Raw genomic sequence first — 22979 nt, forward strand, 5'->3', positions numbered from 1 at the left:
GGTATTAGCAGCGGTACAGCCTTCCATGGCCGGAGCTGCCGTGTTCAAACATATTCCCAAAAAGCCTCGGAGCTTTAAAGACTCACTCCGTGAGGGATTGTTCACCTGAACCTTTATTGAAACAGCAGTGGCATCCCTCGGTGTGATGGGGTTGAAGGTGGAGCGAGGTCTAAAGGGTGTATTTTCAGTATTTTTATATATATATATATATCCACAGGAGGTCTGTTTCAGAAACTCCACGGAGCCATTCCCAATGCCGATGTCATTCAGCTTCCACTCGGCTCAAGAAACGTAACGCAGTCCATCCAACCCGGTATCCAGAGGCGGTTTATTTTTTACATATTTTGCATTACACCAAGTGCATCCTAGCAACAAGAGGTGGCCTACGCGTTTCGGCCGTATCTTTCCACAGGGCCATAGAGACGTGCATATAGAATGTAATACAATATGAATTTTCGCATACTTTATCCTTAATTGTAAAGTACATGCTTCAGAAACCTTTCATATTCTCCATTGACAAAAAATGGTAACAATATGCTTATCCTTTAACACCATCACTTTTCTCAAAATAATGAGATGATAAAGATGAGAGAAACAAGAAAAGGTGAGAAAAAGGGAGAAAAAGGGGGAGAGTGGTGATAAAATGGAGAAGGGCTTGGTAAAGTACCTTGTTTGCACATCATGCACGTCATCTCCCATACTCTGTTTAAATCCTCTCGCTCTGACATAAAACTATACTGTAGCCCATCCATCAATTTCAGTTTGCAAGCAGTTCAAAAACCCATGTTTTTCTTATTGTTCTGGATTCCAGAAGATTGGAATCACATATTTTGTAACTTTTCTCATAATTTATGATGCTGTATAAGGCCCTTCACCACAAAGTCCCTAGCCGAAAGTGCTATATACTAATCTATGTCATTGAATACGATGCTGTTGAAGGAGGTGCTATACACACACACATATATATATATATATATCTATATCTATCTATATGTGATCCAGGCCATTGTACCGGCCGAAACGCATCATGGTGGGCAGAAGAGAGAAATAAAAAGAAATCTCAATACCACGAAGAGGAGTTCGCTCATTCTTTCTCGCCGTAACCGGAGGTCAAGGAATGTTTGGAATTGATATTTATATCTATATCTCTATACATATAAAAATAATCAACACAACTGTTCCCAAATCTAAAACAGACTCCAGCACGCTTATGATGCTTCAACAGGATTTTATTGTCGATCTGCGGTGTTTCAGGTAACGCATTTCGACACAAGCAGTCTTCAAGCTGCCAAGACACTGCCACATCTCCCAGCACCTGTGCACACTCCACTGGCTCCCCATCGAAGCTAGAGTCACCTTCAAGATGTTCACCCACGCTCACAAGGCCCTCCACGACACCGGACCAACATACCTGAACAGCCGACTCAAATTCCACGCACCCCAAAGGACCCTACGATCAGCCTAGCTCTCCTACACCGTGGTCCCCCGCACCAGAAAGACCAGATCCGGAGGCCACTCCTTCTCCTTCCTCGCGTTCAGAGCCTGAAACGACCTTCCGCTCCACCTCAGACAGACAACATCGCTCCCCATCTTCGCAAGAAACCTCAAAACCGGGCTCTTCGATAGACACCCCTCCTTGATGGACGGGAACCTACGACCCCCCCCCGCGCCTTGAGACCCTTGACGGGTGAGTAGTCGCGCTTAACAAACACCTGATTGATTGATTGATTCGGCAAACCTGTATATATATATCTATATATATATATATATATATATATATATATATATATATATATATATATATATATATATATATATATTATCTACTGGCGATCGCCAGTAGATAGTTATAGTTAGGACCGTGTTTCCATAGGAAATCCGCAACATTCTATTTTGAATAACTTTGGCGCCGATTGACGAATCCTCGTGAAATTTTCAAAATAGGTGGGGCGCTCCGCTCCGCTCCTTCCCTGAAAGTCTCGGGGGGATTCGTCAAGCGGGGGCTGAGAAAAAGGGGGGGTCCCAAAACGCGTTTTCCCCATGCATTTTTCCATAGGACCTTTAGTCCAAGCTGCAGCCCGAACGGCTGAACAGAATTACTTGAAATTTGGCAGAGAGGTAGTCCTCAGGTCAGGGATGTGCCTTTTGCAGGTCTGGTGTAAATCTGTTCAGTATTTCCTGAGAAAATAGCATTTAAATCAATATATATATCTATAGGCGCGATCCGAGCGCGTACCGTAAGCTTACCGTACGCGCACGCTGCCGTGCGTGATTCTGATTGGTTGTTAGATCTTAGTAAACATTCGAATCGGTCGAAACCAGGAAGTGTCGGCCGCCATTTTGTCTCTCGCAGTCTGAGGGGGTGAAAAACAAAGGTGGATAACGTGAAAAGGGGGCAGGCTGGACAGTTCCTGACCCCCTAGCCTTGGTCAGGGGGTCCCAGAAGGACCCCCAAGGGCAAAAATGTATTTTAATTTTTTTACGAAAAATCACGGAGTGCGCGTAGCAAACGCGCACGGTAGAAACGGAAAAATTCCGCGAACTATGTACGCACGGTACGTGCACGGTGAAAAAACTTTAAAAAAATAAATAAATACATAACTTAGCATTTAAAAAAACGTACAAATTCACTGAAAAAACCATAGGTTTCACACACGTTATAGTTAGGAATTAGCATTTAAAAAACCTTGCAAATTCACTTAAAAAACCATAGGTTTCACACATGTTATAGTTAGCTGGGCATTTCACTCGTGAAAAACCATTGAAATTTCCACGTTATAGTTAGTGCAGGCAGCTATAACTCACGCGACCGCAATCCTCTGTTGATGCTAATACTGTATTTAGACACTTATTTACCCATGTCTTCTTCCATTAATTTGTAGCTATGGTACGCGCACGGTGAAAAAACTTTAAAAAAAAAAAAAAAAAAAATACATAACTTAGCATTTAAAAAAACGTACAAATTCACTGAAAAAACCATAGGTTTCACACACGTTATAGTTAGGAATTAGCATTTAAAAAACCTTGCAAATTCACTTAAAAAACCATAGGTTTCACACATGTTATAGTTAGCTTGGCATTTCACTCGTGAAAAACCATTGAAATTTCCACGTTATAGTTAGTGCAGGCAACTATAACTCACGCGACTGCAATCCTCTGTTGATGCTAATACTGTATTTAGACACTTATTTACCCATGTCTTCTTCCATTAATTTTTAGCTATACATATATTACAAATATTTTTTTTTCAGAAAAACACATATGTCATCAGTGATGTAATATCTGACGTCATCAGCAGAGGATTGCGGTCGCGTGAGTTATAGTTGCCTGCACTAACTATAACGTGGAAATTTCAATGGTTTTTCATGAGTGAAATGCCCAGCTAACTATAACATGTGTGAAACCTATGGTTTTTTAAGTGAATATATACATATATATATATATAGCAATATCACACATAAAATCTCAAAGTGATAGGAGATCCCGTCCCTGCAGGGCGTCTTCATGACAGGCCTGGAGCAGCCTGCGATTAAACATCCAAGAAAACAGCACTACAAAAGTATTCGAAGCCCAGCTCAAGGAACATGCTTGCATTTATTTGAGACAGGCAGCACAAACTTTCCTGATGTGTTTCGGCTTTATAAATAGCCTTGGTCACAGTTGAGTAAAATCATGGCATAGTTATTTAAATTTTCATCATAGTGAACACGTGACCACAGGTAATCCTTCAATTCCCATACTGCACTATCCATGTCCGTTTCGTTTAATACATGTAAAGTGACCCAGTGCATTGGAAAAATAATAAGTCACAGTGGGCGTTCCTCACAATGTCTGCATGATTAACGTGGCAAGCACAACTTCGCACTACTAACAATGCGGCCCCAGCAATTAAAAAAACTCGCTAACCGCGGTTATCGCATGAAGGTAACATCTGCTTTTTCTTTTACTTAGCTATGCTGATAATGGGAGGTGGATCGCCATGTTACGACCACACTCCCCTATCAGCAAGCATCTCCATAATCATCGCTGGATTTAAGGCGATATTTCTGTTTCTTGCCGTCTATCGCTGGAATTACATCACCTGTTTGCAATGATAATACGCTGCTAACACGGCGATGTAATTCAGGTATAGACGACGATAAACAGTAAAGCGCTAAGTGCGCTTAGCGATGTTTATCGCTCTTCTTTGATAATATACCCCTTAGTTGTTGAACAGTGGCGATAAGAGAAACGTCATCATAAAATATGAAGATTCTGGGATTTTTTGACTAACTTGAAGTGTATATGGCTACATGTTGCCCACTATTCAAAAATGTGACCATCATTTCAGCACATCGTTTGAGAATCTTGCTGACATGTGCTTACACGGCAGGATAATTAAACATGAAATTATCAGGTGTAATCTAAGTTCCCCACAATTTTGGCAGTTACCCTCAGTGTGGAAATTCCTCAACACATCTCAGACTTGCGGTTGATACTCAGAAGAGATGGCCTTTTGTCGTACCCACTGAGCTATCCAGAAGCAGCAGTCCCACAACAGCTAAGTGTAATGTCATGGTGGCCTTGGTTTCACCAAATCACGTTTTGCTTTGGATTTAAGTTTTTGCGTTGGATTCCTAGAATGTTATGAAATTTGAGTGAAATGCCTTAATTGTTGACATAATGCATACCAGACTCGTCTTAGTAACAGAGTAAGCATTGATGTTGCCCAGAAGCTAAGCACTTAAGTTCTCCATTACACAGACTTTGTTTGAAGACTGTGTTAGGGGAGCTTGTTTTCATGCAGTACAGCCCACAGCCATACTATTGCGATGGTTGTGATTTAAGATCTTCTGCCTACAGCTCTTCCACACAACACACACACAACTGTAACTGGAAAGTGACTAGCGGAGGGACCTACATGGAAAATATATTTATATCCATTAGAATTAAGGATTAAAGTAGTAATAACAAAATGTGAAGTGACCAAATATTATGGTAGGGCCTTTGGCAAAGCCCGAAGATTCCTAACACGCCCTCCATGTGTCCATTGTTCTAGGGCAGAACATATGGTTCTAAAAACAGAGAGTGAGGATTGTCTCAGTCCTGGTCCAGCTTCAGACTATGGGGCCACTAGTGCCAGGGCCCGGCCAAATACGGCTACCTAGGCGCTAGGTCACACTATATGCGGTTCTTTATTTTTACCATGGAGCAGCAATCTGTCACCCTGCGACTGGTGGTTGTTCGGTAGCCTTTTGATATTTCCCTGTCCCTGGTTCGGCTGTGAATGAAGGCAGGAAGATCAGGCTGCCACCAGCAGGTGGTGCGTTAGGTAGCGTTGCTGTGTGTAAGCAGACTTTTCTTATAAATAGGAACGATAGCACCATGCTGTTTATACGGGGGAAGAAAACTGTTACTTAGTTGAAAGTTGCAAAAATGTTTGCACAGTCTACCCTGAATTGAATGACTGCCTAGACCCACGAAAATAACACACCATTTTGAAGCTAGTGTTGGTTGGTGCACTAATTATTTTGTAGGCGCTAGACCGACAGCACTAACGCAGAAGGCCACAAGAGGGCAATAGGCTACAAAAAATGAGATCAAAATACCATTTTTGCTAGTGGCGTGGCAGTGGCCGGTGGACCTTAGTATTAGTCTGTTGTTTCGAAGCACGCGTTGGGCTTGGACTGGCCAATTAATACATTCTTAAGAGCTAGCCACACCTTGTGCCTGTGATTGACACTGCCCCCGCCTTTCGGCCTTTTCAGAGGCACGGTGCAGCAGGTGCAGTGGCGCCACGTCCCAGGGGCCAATTAAACCCGGACAGTGCTGTGTTTTACTACCGCCACAGCGGTCAAGGGGAGCTCTTTCATTGCACGCACCCCGCCTCATGGCATCCATGCTGCGCGGCTGGGCACGGGCCTGTCAGTCATTCAGCAGCCTCTGAGTGAGGGTGACCCAGGCCGCTTGCCCCTGCTGCCCTCGCCTTGCTCCCGCGCCTGTGTCAGCCGAGGCCTGCCTGGCACTTGCGCGGAATGCCGCAGTGACAGCCGAGGCGGCTCATCCCTCAGCAGTGAGCTGTGCGCTCGAGTGGAAAGCCCTCTGGCTGCAGCTCCACGAGATGGCAGGTCCGGGCAGGGTCTGCAGGCAGAAACGCTCTGGAATTTAATCCTTCAGCGAGAAACCAAGAGACACTGAAAGGGCAAGAACAGCTCCCAGTCAGCGGCTCCTGCTGACGTCATGGAGAGGGTGCCAGAGCCCAGAGAGCCTGGGCAGTGTGTGCTGCGGGAACGGTTGCATGTCTGTGTGTATGTGTATCAATGCATGTATGTATGTACGTGTGTGCATGCATGTATGTGTGTACGTGTCTGTACATGTATGTATCTGTGTGTATCAATTCATTTATGAATTCATGCATGTATGTGTGCGCATGGCTGTACGTATCTGAGTGTGTGTATGTATGTATGTATCAATACATGAATGTATGTATGTGCATGTATGTATGTTTGTATAGTATGTGTATATGTTGCACAGCAAATGAGAGAAGAAATGTGGTCTACTGGCTAGTGCTGCCAACGTTGGTGCAGCCGATTCCAGAGAGCAGCACCTGGCACCTCAGCCAGCCCATAGAGGCGAATTCTCTCTCTGTCCTTCAGAGATCACTTGGATAAGGACTGACAATGCTGACAAGTCATGGGAGTATGATCATTAGAAAGGCAAAGGATACAGACAGGCTGGGAGTCTGTTTTAGCCTTCTTTTTGCCACAGGAAGGGCAAGAGTCAAAAGGAGAGGGCATTTTTGAGTGAAAAATCCTGCTCAACTCTCTCAAAATTAGTAGGAACTTACTTCAACAGTAAAAAGACGTCGAGGTAAAAGCTTTTGGCAAAAAATAGGAAATAATTACTGACAGAAATCAGAAAAAACTGAGAGCTGAAGTTACCAGGGTCCTGACAGAAGGAGCCGGAAAGAACAACTGACCTAACTGTCACCCCTGAGGCATGATGGGAAGCTAGGTGTTATGGCTGCCTTAAAGGCACAGTGCCAGTTCTATTCTATGTGTTTCTGTGGGTTAGCTTTTCAGCTTTCTACACTAATGGTTCTTCAATGCAGCCTATGGGCTAGCAATGTTTTTAATCCCTCCTTGCAGGATTATGATTTCTATTGTGCATTAAAGCAGTTTTCAAATGTGTTTTCTTTCTCCCTGCTTTATTGGAATTGTATATATGTGCAAAGGAAATTCTTACAACATTACTCAGCACTTAGTGTATGGAAGGCTGTATTGTGTTATTGTTATATATATATATATATATCACTGAAAAAACCATAGGTTTCACACACGTTATAGTTAGGAATTAGCATTTAAAAAACCTTGCAAATTCACTTAAAAAAAACATAGGTTTCACACATGTTATAGTTAGGTGGATATTTCACTCGTAAAAAAACAATGAAATTCCCCCGTTATAGTTAGTTGAGATAACTATAACTCGCGCGCCCGCAATCCTCTGCTCATGACGTCACATATTACATCACTCATGACATGGTCAGTGGCATCACTCATGACATCACTGATGACATCATCCTTGTGATAGAGTGGCGGTGGCACGAGTTATAGTTATCTCTCAACTTTAAATGTTTTTTTCTGCCTTCGGGGTCCTTCGGGGTCCTTCGCGGTTATAGATATGTATGTGCTTTTAACTGCAATTTTCTCAGGAACTACTGAACAGATTGATATGCAAAAGGCACATCCCTGACCTGAGGACTACCTCTCTGCCAAATTTCAAGTAATTCTGTTCAGCCGTTCGGGCTGTACCTTCGACTAAAGGTCGTATGGGAAAATGCATGGGGAAAACGCGTTTTGGGACTCCCCCTTTTTTCTCGGCCCCCGCTTGAGGAATTCCCCCGAGACTTTCAGGGTAGGAGCTGAGCGGAGCATCCCATTAGTTTTGAATATTTCGCGAAGATTCGTCAACCGGCGCCAAAGTTATTCAAAATAGAATTTTGAGATTTCCTATGGAAACACGGTCCTAACTATAACTATCTACTGGCGACCGCCAGTAGATGATATATATATATATATATATATTCACTGAAAAAACCATAGGTTTCAGGGGTGTTATAGTTAGCTGGACATTTCCCTCGTACAAAACCCTAGAAATTCCCCCATTATAGTTAGTTCAGCTAACTATAACTCACGCGCCCCCGCAATGCACTGCTGATGACGTCACATATTACATCACTCATGACATGGTCAGTGACATCACTCATGACATCTCAAATGACATCACTGATGACATCACTGATGACGTCATCCAGTGAGTCTGTGTTTCTGTGGAGTTTTAATATGTTTAATATATATAGGGAAAGACCTATGGAAGAATGAGTGGGTGTATAAGTGTGTGAATGGATGATTTTCTAGGTGTGTGACTGAATTTATAGGTGAGTCATTAAATGTATCTACTAGTGCCTAAACTGTGTGAATGTCTGTATCTGTCTGTCTGTTGGTGTATAAGTGGCTGCATGGTTTTGTGAATAGCTATATGAGTGTCTATATGGGTTATTGATTGGTTGTCTGAGAATCTATATGGGTGCCTGAGTGTTTGTGTGGGTAGGGTGTGTGTGACTCTGTGCATAGATGTGTGAGTGGGTGGTTCTATGGGTGCATGGTTTTAAGAGTGCATCTGTGATGGACTGTATGGTTGGGTGAGTGTATGTATGGGTGTGTTAGTGATTGAATGTATATGTCAGTGGTACATGTGTGAGTAACTACATATGTGAAAGGCAGGTTATATGTGTGTAAGAGTATATAACTGGGTGTATGTGAGAGTGTGTGATTGTGAGAGTGGCTGTATGGATGAGTGTGTGCTTGTATCAGTAATTGTATACGAGCGTAAGAATGTGGTAGTATTTTTATGAGTACGTGAACTTGTATGTGTATAACTGTATAGGTGAGTAAATTGGAGTGTGATTAATTATTTGCATGATTGACTAGCTGTGTGAGTATGTCTATGGATGATTGGCGGTGTCTGAGTGTCTATATAGGTGTATAAATGCAAATGATAGTCCTGTACTGAGTGACTGTAAGTATGAGTGACTCTACAGGTGAGTGAGTGAAGGTGTGTGTAGACCTAAGAGTCAATGAGTGGGTATGTAGTTATTGGTATTGGAGTATCTATGGTTTTGAGAATGGCCGTCTGAAATTTTGAGTCGGTGTATCAAAGGTTATATTAGGGTGTGAGAAGATGCTCTAATTTATTACATGGATGATGTAATCAGTGATGTCATTTGAGATGTCATCAGTGATGTCACTGACAATGTCATGAGTGATGTAATATGTGACGTCATCAGCAGTGCATTGCGGGGGCGCGAGAGTTATAGTTAGCTGAACTAACTATAACAGGGGAATTTCTAGGGTTTTGTACGAGGGAAATGTCCAGCTAACTATAACACCCCTGAAACCTATGTTTTTTTCAGTGAATTTCTAAGGTTTTTTAAATGCCAATTCCTACCTATACCATGCATGAAACCTATGGTTTTTTCAGTGAATTTCAAAGGTTTTTTAAATGCTAATTCCAATCTATAATTTATCTCTAAATTTTTCAATTTCAGTGTGTCAATTCCTTTAAATATGTTTTTCTAAAATACTTTTTTATCACCTTTTTTTTTTTTTTTTTTTTTTTAAACCGTTTATTACAAATCTCAAGAATATACAGGTATGGGCCTACAACCTTCCGGCCGGCCGCTAGGATGACAGGAGCATATGATATACGTTCATAAAACACTGTTGCAGAGGAGCATATTAGGAGGTATCAATGCCGTGGGCCATATCAGTCAGACCCCACAATACGGTTTCATTTTATACAAACAACAAGAAAAAACCACACCCACAAGGCAACCCGCAATCGACAATAGCAGCACGTGCTCCCCGAATGGGGGACCCCAAGTAGCCACAGGAGTCTAAAGAGGGGAGGGGGAACAGAGCAAGGACTGGGGGAACCCTGTGCCCGGGGCTGGGGGAAGGAGTCAGCTAAAGGGACGGGGCTGGTGAGGCAGCAGGCAGCAGTGGTGGCGCGCAGATACCCCCCCGATAGGCGTTCCAGGGGCCCCATACTTTCACCCATGTCCCAGGCTTACCCCTCGCCACATACACCACCTTTTCTTGAAACATGCACCAGTCCATGTGTTCTTTCCAGGCCGACACCGCCGGGGGCTTCTGGGATCCCCACAGTTGAGCAATATCACGCTTAGCTACCATATATCCCAGAGTCACCCACCACATCTGCGGAGCCGAGTAGTCAGTTGGTTCCCACACATTCAACAGGCACCTCCTCGCTTCAGGCAGCAGCGCGACACGCGTAACCACTCGCAGGACCTCGTGCACACCACGCCAAAATCGCTCCACCTTCGGACATTCCCACAAAATATGCAGAAAGGTCGCCAAGGCACCACACCCACGCTTACACAGCCCATCCTCAGCATAGCCCATACGCAGAAGCCTTGGCCCCGTCATGTAGACCCGGTGGAGTATCTTAAGCTGGACGAAGCGAAGGCGAGCCGGTATGGCCACCTCCTTCGGAGAGGCCACCGCGGAGGTCCAGTCCTCGTCGTCCAACTCCAGCCCATCGGCAACCCAAGCCTCAAGGAGGCCAGTTAGCAAGCCCGAGCGGTCATTGATCAGCTTTTTGTAAATAAGGGAGATCGTGCTGTCTGGGACATGGCCATCTAGCACTCTGTCCTCCAGGGGGGAAGACTCCGGGATGGAGGCAACGTCTGGGAAGACGGAGCCCAGTGCATGACGGACCTGCAGGTACCGAAAGTATTCACTGTCCTGCAGCTGAAACTCCGTCTGCAGCATCTCGAATGTTTTAAATCCCCCCCTCGTCCAGAGATCCCCGACTTTACTAATGCCGATCATGTCCCACTTCTCGAAGCCCTTCGAGGTCCACAGGGAGCCCAACCTGTCAGATGCGTACAGCGGTGACGCCCGGGTCAAACGGTCCTTCCACCCCATAGCTGCATTAGCCGCGTGCCATACTCGCACCATGACACGCGTAGGTCCCGTCAGGCGAGCGTCGGGCGCGCCAGAATAGAGCGCTCGATTGTAGTCGCCACCGGGCAGTAGCATCTTGTCCATTTCAAATGCCGGGTTCAAGGCGGGCCCGTAGAGGCCATGGTTGAGTGCAGCTAACTGGGAAGCCCAGTAATACCGTTTAATATCCGGGAGGGCAATCCCCCCGTCGTACCATGGGAGCGTCAACTTTGCCAGGGCAATACGCGGCCTCCCGTCCCAGAACAGGCGGCGCTGTAGACTCTCCACCTCACGGAAGTAGCGCGCTGGGACTAAGTCCATAGTGTTCTGGAGAGCGTACAGGAAGCGTGGCAACGACATCATTTTAAACAGCGCCGCCCGGCCGAGCGGCGAAAGCGGCAGGCGCCGCCAGCGCGCGACGTCCTCCTTCAAGCGCTGGAGGGGGGGAAGCAAGTTCCGCTCGTAGCGGGCCTCCGGGTCCAGGGTAATATAGACACCTAGGTACCTAAACCCCTGAGCGGCAATCTGGATCGGACAGCCCCGCGGGAGGACGGGAGCCTCCCCGGAGAGCACATACACACATGATTTAGCCCAGTTGATGACAAGGCCTGAGTTGCGGCCAAATGAACGTAAAACATCCACCAGGACTATTAGTGATTTACGTGGGGAGGCTAGGTACAAAAGGATGTCGTCAGCGTATAGGGACACGCGGTCCTCGTACTCGGGGGTCCAACGGAGACCACGGATGGAAGGCTCCCACCGCAGCCACTCCGCCAGGGGCTCCAAGGCGAGCGCAAACAGGAGCGGCGACAAAGGGCAGCCCTGCCGCGTGCCCCGGCCCAGCTCGAATGGGGCCGATACCCTTCCGTTTACCACCACCTGCGCCAATGGGCCCGAGTACAACAATTTGACCCAACTGATGAAACCCGGGCCAAATCCAAACTTCGCCAGCATCGCCCAAATGTATGGCCACTCAAGCGTGTCAAACGCCATGGTGGCGTCTAAGGACGCCAGTATGGCCGGCTCCCGCACGAATGGAACACGTGCGAGCACCCCGTGCAAGCGCCGCAGATTAAGGGCCGTGTTGCGATGGGGAATAAAGCCGGACTGGTCTTGATGGACCAGATCGCCCACCACGCCGACCAGCCGATTGGCCAGCACCTTGGCAAGAATTTTGGGCTCCACATTTAAGAGCGAGATAGGCCGATAGGATGTAACCCGGTCCCGAGGTCTCCCTTCCTTGTGGATCACCACGATTGTAGCCAGACGCTGGTCCAGCGGGAGGGAGCCCAGCGAGTGGGCCGCCAGGAACATCGCGCGAAGGTGGGGTGCCAATGCATCCGGTCGCAACTTATACAACTCGATAGGGATGCCATTCGGGCCCATGGCCTTGCCAGAGGCGACCGAGCGTATGGCGAGGGCAATTTCGTCGGAGGTGGGAGCGGCATCCAACGACACCCTGTCCTCCTCCGAAAGGGAAGGGAGCGCGATATCCCTAAGCAGGGCATGCGAATCCTCCTCTGAGCAGGGAGAAACCGGGGAATACACTTCACGGAAATAATCCGCGAAACAGGAGACAATTTCTTCTGGCTCGGTTACACTCACACCATCCATCCTCTCAATCAGCGGGACCACACGATTCGCTCTCTCCTTTTTATCCAACCACGCGAGCAGTTTACCAGCCTTATCACCCACATCATACAGTCGCCCCTGTTGCTCCCTACTGAGGCCCCTGGCCGCCTCTGTGACGAGGGCCCTGTAGGCCGCCTGCTTAAGCTGTAGGACATGTAGCGCAGCATCTGTCACCCCACCCTCTAGATCCCCCTCCAATTCGACGATTTCGGCCTCCACCCGGGTCACCTCCTCCCGCTCGCGCCTCCGGGCATGGGAAATAAGGGATAGGGCCTCCCCTCTGAGAACTGTCTTGAAGGCTTCCCACAGGGAGATAGCCGAAGGGACGGACCCCACATTCTCATCAAAGTATCGCTGTAAGGATTTAATCAAGTCAGCGCGAATGATGGGGTCGCGCAGGTACCAAGCATTGATTGGAACTACCCTGCCCTCACCCCTCGGGAAGACATCAATGCGTAACAGGAGCGGGGAGTGATCTGAAATACCCCGCGCCAAATGGCGCACCTCTCCTACCCTCCCAACATAGGCCGCCGGGACAAGGACATAATCAAGCCGTGAGAGGCTACCATGGGCCCCCGAGTGTAAAGTGTACTGCAGCTGCGTGGGGTGTTTTAAGCGCCAGCAGTCCACCAATCCCAGTGTATCCAAGAGGCCGGACAGCCACGCCTGTGCCCGGGGGAGGTCCCTAGGGGGGTGACGATCCACAGTCCCAGAAACCACCGCATTGAAGTCCCCCCCAACCACCAGAAGCCCCCCCGGAAGGCCAAGGAGGAGGCGCCCCAGGTCTGCAAAAGTGGTCGACTGTAGCCCCGGTGGGACGTATACTGATACAAAGACAACTACTTTGCCCTCCATTCTCCCCACCAAGACAGTGTAGCGTCCCCTATCATCATGGAGCACCTCATCAATTTCCAACGGGAGCGAGTTCTTCACCATGATACCCACACCCCGTGAGCCCGACGTGAAGCCCGAGTGGGCCACTAAACGGTAGCCACGCCGATTCATGGCACAAAAGGAATTACCAATAAGGTGTGTCTCCTGCAGAAAGACTACATCGGGTGAGATTTGTTTCAAATACTGCAGGACCACACCTCGTTTGATCCTATCCCCCAGTCCATTAACGTTCCAAGACAACAAAGTCAAGTCTCTACCCCCCATCACACACAAAAGCCATCATTCGTCCCCCGGAGAGCACCTTAAGATCAATACAAACAAGCATTTGCAATGCAATAGGTCTCGCATTTATAAGAGTTTGAGCTATTGGCATTGTAAAATTACAATGCCTTTTATTTATGTTTTGGTTTTAAAACAAATAAAAGGCATTGTCATTTACAATGTCAGTAGCATAAACTCGCATAAAAGCAGTGTGTGGAGTGCAGCAGTGTGCCGCGTGCAGCAGTGTGTGGCGTGCAGCAGCGCGCTGCAAATACAACAAGCGGCCGCAAAAGTGAAAATAATCGCGGACAAGCATGTGCGCACGCGAGCACATGCACTGTAGCTCTAGGCTGGCCTGGTAGCACTTTTTGGAGCCCTCTCAAGCGCATGCGCTGGGTCAGGCGAGACCTAAAAACATTAAGGCAACTGAAGAAGCAGCAGACGAGACCTTTGTTCTTTCCCAGGACAGACATTGATGTCCCCTAAAACGGAATCAAACATCATCACTCTATAAAGGCAGCAAGAGGATGGAGACCGGAAACCAACCTCACCACCCTGAGCACCCCTTCATCGAAAAAAGAGGCACTCTAGAAGAAAGCAAGGGAGATGGTGCCTGGAATGGCGCTGGCAAGACACGCAGAGGTCCCAAATTGGGGTCGGGGGAGCATGGACGAGTACACGACCACACTGCAGACCTTGAAATCGTGGAACAGCACCTAGTTGAAGAGGAGACCAGCAGTAGATCAGACCCATCGGCAAACAGAGCTCCATGGATCTCAATCTGAGATCACCCTGGCAGTAACAGCAGTGACAGCAGTGAGGCTCCCACGCAAGGCAACTGTGGCATAAGTTCTTGGAAAATCGACCTAGTTGGAATAAAGACCAGGTGATGCCGAACTGAACAGAGTACCAGACTTCACAGCCCATAGGCATGCAAGGGAGCGACAGCCTAGGAGCGGGCAGAATCCACAAGCATGATCGTGCCGGGAAAGGCACGGGGACTTCTACAGGTAGCTTAGATATCTGTGTGCTAATAAAGCATGGTGGCCACAGGATGCCCAGTATAGTTCATAGAGCCTCTGCCGAAAATCAATGTGCAACAGCAAGGGCACCAATGGCGTGATGTAAGTATACATTGTGACAAGTTCACTTAACATTTTTGAAGCCACAAATGGCTTTATTTTAGGTGTCTCCTGCCTTAACTTGCCTTTGTTTGCTTCAGTATACGTCAATGGGGAAAATACATTCCCTAGATTTTATTTTAGCACGTATATACAAGCAAGAATACCTCTTGCATCACGTAGGGTCGAACAGGAAGATACAATCAGATAGTGAATTCCACCAACATGAACAAGAATGGGAAAAACTAGAATAGCAGAGGTCTGCCAAACTTTAATACTGTTCTTACAACACTGCTGCACCAACAGCGAGTGATATCTGGCAATAATTTAAATAAATATTCTGTGTTACAAAAACAGAGACTCCTACCACTACGCCACGATCAGGACCTCGCTGAAAATGCAGCAGGGCACAGCTGCGACATGCAGCAGAGGGAAGCTGGAACTAGGGATCCACCCCAGCTGGCTAAGAAAAAAAGAGAAACTCATGCCAAAACAGAGGTCCAAGGAAGGACAAGTCATATAGAAGCGAAGAAATATGTACATAACGTATACGCTTAACCGCGAAGTGACAGAATCTTGCCAAATTGCATAACGGGAGCTTGTTAAAGTGCGGCCGCGAAAGTGAAAGTGATCAAACATCAAAGCGGCCGAGCGGCCGCGAAAGTGAAAGACGAGTGCTTTCAGGCTGCCAAATGGTGCGCGCGCCATGAGCACATGCACTGTAGTTGGCGGCCTGAAAGCACTCGTTTGCACTTCCAAAAGTGCTTACTATAAGTCTCGCCAGAGCAGCGCTAAAGCGCTGTCTCAGGCGAGACCTAAAAAGGGTTTGCCTTGTGGTAAAAATGTACAACACCCCACCCCAACCCACCCACCCCAACAAAACTCCCCCCTCCCTGCACCCCTGCATGAGCCCAAACAGCCCCCCCAAAGTGCAGTGTGCCTGTCGCCCCATAGATGGTTAAACTAACTAAGCCCCCAGAGGAGGAGGGAGAACCCCCAAGAGACCCCACACGACCTCCACAGGAGGGGAACTTACTCGAACAGACGAACAATCCAAAGTGACATCAATTTTGTCCAGAGCGAGGCCTAATATTAGTCCCTCAGTCCTGGTCCGGCGAGCCCTCTCCCCCAACCGCTCCCCCCCCACCCCCCGAGCCCGATCCCCAGACAAAGTATCCAGCCAGTCCCCAGCCGCTTCGGGACGATCAAAAAAGTGCGTGCGGCCATCCACCTCCACCCGCAGCTTAGCTGGGAAAAGCATCGCATACTTGAGGTTAAGGTCCCGTAGACGACGTTTGACTCCGAGAAAGCTCAGCCTCTGCTTTTGGACCGCTGGAGTGAAATCAGGATAAAAATTGATGTCCATGTTGTCGAGTCTGACCGGTCCCTGCAGTCTGGAGGATTGCAGAATGGCATCTCTGTCCCGAAAGTTGAAAATCCGGGCAATGAGAGGCCTCGGAGGGGCTCCGGTCTTAGGCCTTCCCCCGGGAACCCTGTGGGCCTGTTCCACCGCGAAGAATTTACTCAGCCCCCGGGGCTGGAGATGAGTGAGAATCAAGTCCTCCACGAATAGGTCCGCCGCCGCCTCCTCACGTCCCTCAGGCACCCCAATAATGCGGACATTGTTCCTCCGGGCCCGACCCTCAGAATCCTCCAAGCGGCGGTCCATCAGCGCACTCGCCTGGCCAAGCCGGCGCACCTCCTTTTGGAGGGTCGCCACATCCGTCGTGAGGCCCGATGTGGTGTGGGCCAAAGAGTCGACCCGATCATTGGTCTTGGATAGATCGGCCCTCCCCAAGCCAACATCCACGAGGACCGAGTCTATCTTCTGCGCCAGTGTATCAAAACGCTGGCTCACCGAGGCCTTCATCTCGGCGATAGCACCCATGACATCCCGCAGGGTCAGATCCGCGGGCAGAGCAGGAGAATCAGTCGGGCCCTCAGGGGACCTACGCGGCACCTCAGGAGATCCCTTCTGGAGGGTGTAGCGGTCCATGCTGTTAGACTGCTGGGCTGCGCCACGTCGGGTCGATTTCACCTTTGCCCGGTCGCCATCTTGCTTTGTGGACATGGTTCCAGTCCCCCGATCGTGCCAATCACGTCGTAAAGGGCAGGCAAACCGGGTCACGGGCTCCGGGGGGGGCCACCACAGACCTGCGGGGTGGATCACAGCCAGCGGGCCGGCAGGGTACCCCAACGAAGTCACACCACCTCACTGCGCCCCGCGACCCAACCTCGCCAAGACAGCAAGGAGGGTGCAAAAGCGAAAGTGCGGGGTACGCGAGTCGCCGAGCCCTGCCTGCCGCTGTTGTTCACTTTGTCTCCGGATGACCCCACAGATCCAATCCGGGGTCCGGCGTGGAGAAGACCGCAAACCTCGATCGATGTTCCCGCCGGTGTCCGAGGTCCAATTTGGAAGCGGAAAACGGGTGCCACCTCAGCTCGGGCTCACCAAGACAGTCCCCTCATCTAGGACAGGATATTTTCAGGATTTGTGTAGGAGGTCACGGAGGTCCTCGGGAGCCTCGTACCTACGCGGCCATCTTGGTTGCGCGCTAGGCTCCTCCCCCTTTATCACCTTTTTTAACTTATTTTTTCAATGAATTCTTTTAAAAATTAAAAAATATTATTTGTTTTTAATGGGTTTTAAAAAAAAAATTGTTAATGTTTTAAAATATAGTTTTATATTTTAAAAAATATTTTTTAAACTATATTTTAAAAACTTTATTTTTTATTTATTTTTCCCATTTTTTGGGGATCCGCGCACCTAACGCGTTAGGAACCGCACAGCCTGCGTGCATTTCGCAGTTTAAAAAAAAAAAGAAGGGGGCCCCAGGGGGTCCTTCTGGGACCCCCTAAGCAACACTAGAGGCTCAGAGTATTTCTACCCTGCCCCCTTTACATCTTTCACACACTTATTTACCTTACTTAATCAGCCTCGCTTCTACCGATGCACAAAATGGCTGCCAACAGTTCCTGGTTTCGAATGTAGACAGACACTTGACAGCCAATTAGCATTCAGCGCGTGATCGGCAGGGTGCGTGCTCGGTTTGGGGAGAGTGCGCTTAGGGTACGCTTAGGGTGCGCTGATCCTCCGAGGCCATAGATATATATCTATCTTTTTTACTCTAATTCTCTCAGGAACTACTGAACGGATTTACACCATTTATGCAAAAGGCACGAGTCTGAACTGAGGACTACCTCTTTGCCAAATTTGGTGTAATTCCGTTCAGCAGTTCGGGCTGTAGCTGCGTTAACAGGTCCTATGGGAAATCGCATTGGGGAAAACACGTTTTGGGACCCCCCTTTTTTCTTGGCCCCCGCTTGACGAATCGCCACGAAACTTTCAGGATAGGAGCAGAGCGGAGCTGGCCAAAAGTTTGGAAAATTTCACAAAAATTTGTCAACCGGCGCCAGAGTTATTGGGAATAGAATGTTGCGGATTTCCTATGGAAAATAGGTCCTAACTATAACTACCTACTGGTGACCGCCAGTAGGTAATATATATTATTTATTTAGAGCTACATATATGTTTTCCACATATATGTTTCATATGTTTCCAGGGTCCTTGCACATGGGTGGGAATATTCATGCACTTATGACTATTGATGAGGATCCTCTGGAAGAGAAATTCTGTCCCACATGGTAATTCCCCATTCTATGCGGTTCAACTCTTAATTGCTCAATACGAGCTCTGTTTAACGGCACTGTAACAGTAATTTTCCACCACACCAGTACCATGTAACTCGTAATCAGCCACTATGTGGGGATTACATTACATATTTTACAGGCACAGAGAGATTCAGTGATATGTCCAAAATCAAACATGCCTCCACGACCACAGCATAACGAGGAGAAATATGTTTATTTCTCATCATTCTTTCCTTTTTCCATGCATGATACATTGTGCATCAAGCACAGAAATGTGAAATTGTCTCTCAGGATTATTTTGGTGCAGGAAGGTGTCCCTTCCTGCACAAAAACCATCCTGTTCTTAATGCAGGTACTGTTGCACCATAATAAAAGAGTGCCTATGTTAGCATTAGGTAGCCTAACAAGCGCCTGCATAAACAGAGGCAGAGAACTGAAGAGCGCCATATCTTAGTTGCTCTCCTGCTTTGCTCAAACTTTTAGCAATTATGCCCCAGACTATGTGGGAAGATATGGTTCACTTACAAAATATCGAAACTGAAAATATCGTCATACAAAAATATTATGACATAAATTTTGATGTAAAAAATATCGTCATCCTATAGATATCATGTAAATAACAAAAATATTGGGGGAAAAATATTGTTGTCACTAATATCGTTGTCTAAAATATTGTTTTTTTAAAATATATATACATTTAAATAGTAAATATTAAATATAATAAAAAGATAACAATAATATAATAAACCATTAATATATTTAAAAGAAATATTATTTATACTTATTTTCAAAAATAAAACACTCATATATATGACTATATATTTATTTAGAGATAGCTAGAGAAACATATTAAACAAATAATTTAAATGTATATTATACATTTTTAACTGTAATAATATAACAAATAAAGATATATATATTACCTACTGGCGGTCCCCAGTAGGTAGTTATAGTTACAACCTAGTTTCCACAGGAAAAGCCTTTTTTGATTTGCCAATAACTTTGGCGTCGTTTGACGAATCTTTGCGAAATTCTCCCAAAAAAAAGTCTATCTAGGTCAGCTCCTATCCTTAAAGTTTGGGGGTGATTCATGAAGCGGAGACTGAGAAAAAAGGGGGTCCCAAAACGTGTATTCCCCATGTTAATTTCCATAGGAAATTTTGCGACGAGCTACAGCCCGGACTGCTGAACGGAATTACCCCAAATTTGGCAGAAAGGTAGAGCTTGGTTCAGAAAGTGACCTTTTTTTTAAATGGTGTAAATCCGTTCAGTAGTTTTTGAGAAATTTAAAAACATAAGAGTCCAAAAATCAATTTCCCATAGGAAACTTTGTGCAAGGCTAGAGCCGAAACTACTGAACGGAATTACCCCAAATTTGGCAAAAAGGTAGTGCTTCGATCAGAAAGCGACCTTTTTTAAATGGTATAAATCCGTTCAGTAGTTGCTGAGAAATTAGAAAAATAAAAGTTTCGATATCTGGGCGGAGCCTAAGTCCAGAGCATGAGCTTCCTTGTGATTGGCTGCCAACACTCCAAACCAGGAAATTTGGCAGCCATCTTGTGACTCGGTAGAAGCGAGTCACCAGAAAACAGAGAAACAAAGGTATAAAACAAGAGAAGGGGGCAGGGTAGAAACACCCTGACCCCTAGGCCTGCTCAGGGGGTCCCAGAAGGACCCTCAGAGTCAAAGAAAGCATTACAAAAAAATATATATATAAATACCGGCGCAATTCGTGCTGGGGTTGTGGGTTCACGCGTTTTATTTTAATGAGACCCTGGGGTGGGCTAGGTCCCAGGGGCATTTCTTAAAAAATAATAGCGGGGGCTCGCTGGGGCCCGCTGGGGTCCCCGCAGACCCGGGGCTTAACTCATGTTGGGAGGGGGGTTGCGCGGCCCCCCTCCTGGAACCCTCTATGTGCTCATAACTTTGTTGTTGTTTGACGAATCTTTACTAAACTTTTTTTTAAAGTTTCTCTTTGTTGATCAGCTGGTATCTTGAAAGTTTAGGAGTGTATTGAGGACGTACAAGGTTGGTTGTTGATTGAAAGCAAGTTTATTGCGAGATATTTGCACCCACGACGGGAGCCATCCAGCTGCAAAGACATATTACAGGGTGATTGGTCAAGGGGGGGCTGAGAAAAAAGGGGGGTTCGAAAAAGTGTTTTCTCAATGCATTTTCCATAGGAAACTAAAGTGTTTTCTTAATGCATTTTCCATAGGAAACTTTAGACAAGGCTTCAGGTCAAACTGCTGAACAGAATTACGCCAAATTTGGCAGGGAGAAAGGTCTTGGTCCGGAATGCGCGCTTTTGTTGAAATTGTGTAAATCCGTTCAGTAGTTTTTGAAATATTAAAGGAAAAAAAGATATATATATATATATCTGGACGGTGCCTAACTCCCGAGCATGAGCTTGCCTCTGATTGGCTGTTAACACTTCAAACCAGGAAGTGTTAGCAGCCATCTTGTGCCTCGCATCGAGTGAAAATATAAAAGAAAGGTCCCGGGGGCAATTTAATATACCGGAGCTCTGTCTGTGCAAGAGACCCCTTTCACGCTGCGTCTCCCTACATCAGTAGGTAACGCACCCTTTTCCCCCATCAACAGCATACCTCCAACAACATTCTTGGGCCTGCAAGTCTCCCTCTGCGAACCACTTGTCGGCTCACAGCTCTTCGGGTGCGAGTTCTCGGGCCCGCAGTTGTATCTGTGAAGCCAAGAATGGAAATATACCGCAGGTCTCTCTCTGCGAGATACGCTCTTCACGCTCCCTCTCCCCACATCACTGTTCCGCAGCTATCCCTTTGGAAGCAGATGGCCCACACCTTTCACTAAACTAGTCGGCCCGCAGGTGTTCCTCTGCGAATTGACGGGCCGCAGTTCTCCCTCTATGAGCCTGCCAGTCGGCTCACAGTCCTTCATCTATGAGCCAGCCCGCCGGCTCGTAAGTCTCTGAGAACAGATGCAATGGAGGCAATGATCATGCAGGTCGGACACCCAACACTGCTCCGACATCCCCTCAGCAGGAGCTACTAGTCCGCCATCCCCCCTCAACCCCACCCCCCAAAAACAAATGTGACAGTCACGTTAGGAAATCTGGAACGTAAAAAATTGGGTAATGTTGTAAAGTTATTAATAAGAAAATGCTTGTGAGGTTGGACAAATAAGAATCTTTGTCAGGTATGGATTTACATATAAAACATTTTATTAAAACAAAACAACAACAAATAAAACAATGCACAGCCATGTCGTGTCATTGCTGAACCATATGTGAATCACAGCCTACAAGATAAAAAGAAAGATAAGATGGCGCGTCATGCGTCCTGCAAAGGAGAAAGAGGAAGAGAAAAAGAGTGAGGGAGAGAGACAGAAACAAAGGAAAAGTGAGAGAGAGGAAGGCAAAGAAAGAAAGAAAGAGTGAAAGAGTGAGATACAAGGAAGAGAGAAGGAGAGAAACAGTGTGAGAGAGAGGAAGAGAGAGAGAGGAAGAGAGACAGAAAGAATGAGAGAGAGGAAGACAGAGAAAGAATGAGAGAGAGAGAGAGAGAGAGAGAGAGAGAGAAAGAGTAAGATACAAGGAAAAGAAAGAGAGAAACAGTGTGAGAGAGAGGATGGGAGAAAGAGTGAGAGAGAGGAAGAGAGAGAAAGAAAGAATGAGAGGGAGGAAGAGACAGAGAAAGAGAGAAAGTGTGAGAGAGAGAAAGGAAGAGATGGAGAGGGAGTGTTGACACTGGAGAAAATCTTTGCAGCTCACCTTTGTGCTACCGGTGTGTCTCCAACCACGTTCCGGGACATAGTGCAACCTCAAGTTTAGTCATCTGAAAGATAGTATAGAATTAGTAATTGCAGAGTACATACAACTGCACACGCCTAATTCTCTGTTTCGCCAATGCGCACTCAGGCTGCTGCAGCCCATCCACTCCCACTGCTCGGAGGTGTCTGTGCGCTCTTGTGCGCCCAGGCTGCTGCACAATATCCATTCCCACCGCCCAGAGCTGACTGCCTGCTGCTGCGGAAAGAAGCCTCCCTGCTCACCTTCTGCTACCAGCATGTGTGTAAGAGGGTCCACCACATGCCGAAGCAACTTTCTCAGGCGTTGTCAGGATGGCCACGCATCATCGCAGGTTCTGCATGTGTTCAGCTGTGGTGGTGTTGGGGGGGACGTCGATTCGTGAATCACAGCCTGTTAGATAAAAAGCAAGATAAGATTGTGCGTCATCTGTCCATCAAAGGAGAGAGAAAGAGAGAAAGAAAGAGAGGAAGACAAAGTGAAAGCGAGAAACAGTGGGAGTGAGAGGAAGAGAGAGAGAAAAAGAAAGAAAGAGTGAGAGGAAGTCACAGAGAAAGTGAGAGAGAAGAAGAGAGAGAGAAACAGTGAGAGAGGAATAGAGAGAGAAAGAGTGAGAGAGAGAAAGAG

General features: G+C 46.9%; 1 protein-coding gene across 3 annotated transcripts in view; it reads left to right on the top strand.

The window, feature by feature from the left end:
* The window catches only part of WNT6 (Wnt family member 6), a 584989-nt gene that overhangs the window by 453251 nt on the left and 108759 nt on the right, over positions 1 to 22979 (top strand). The gene's annotated exons all lie outside the window — the stretch shown is intronic.

This window comes from Triturus cristatus, chromosome 3_2 (assembly GCF_964204655.1).
Source record: "Triturus cristatus chromosome 3_2, aTriCri1.1, whole genome shotgun sequence".
Lineage (NCBI taxonomy): Eukaryota > Metazoa > Chordata > Amphibia > Caudata > Salamandridae > Triturus > Triturus cristatus.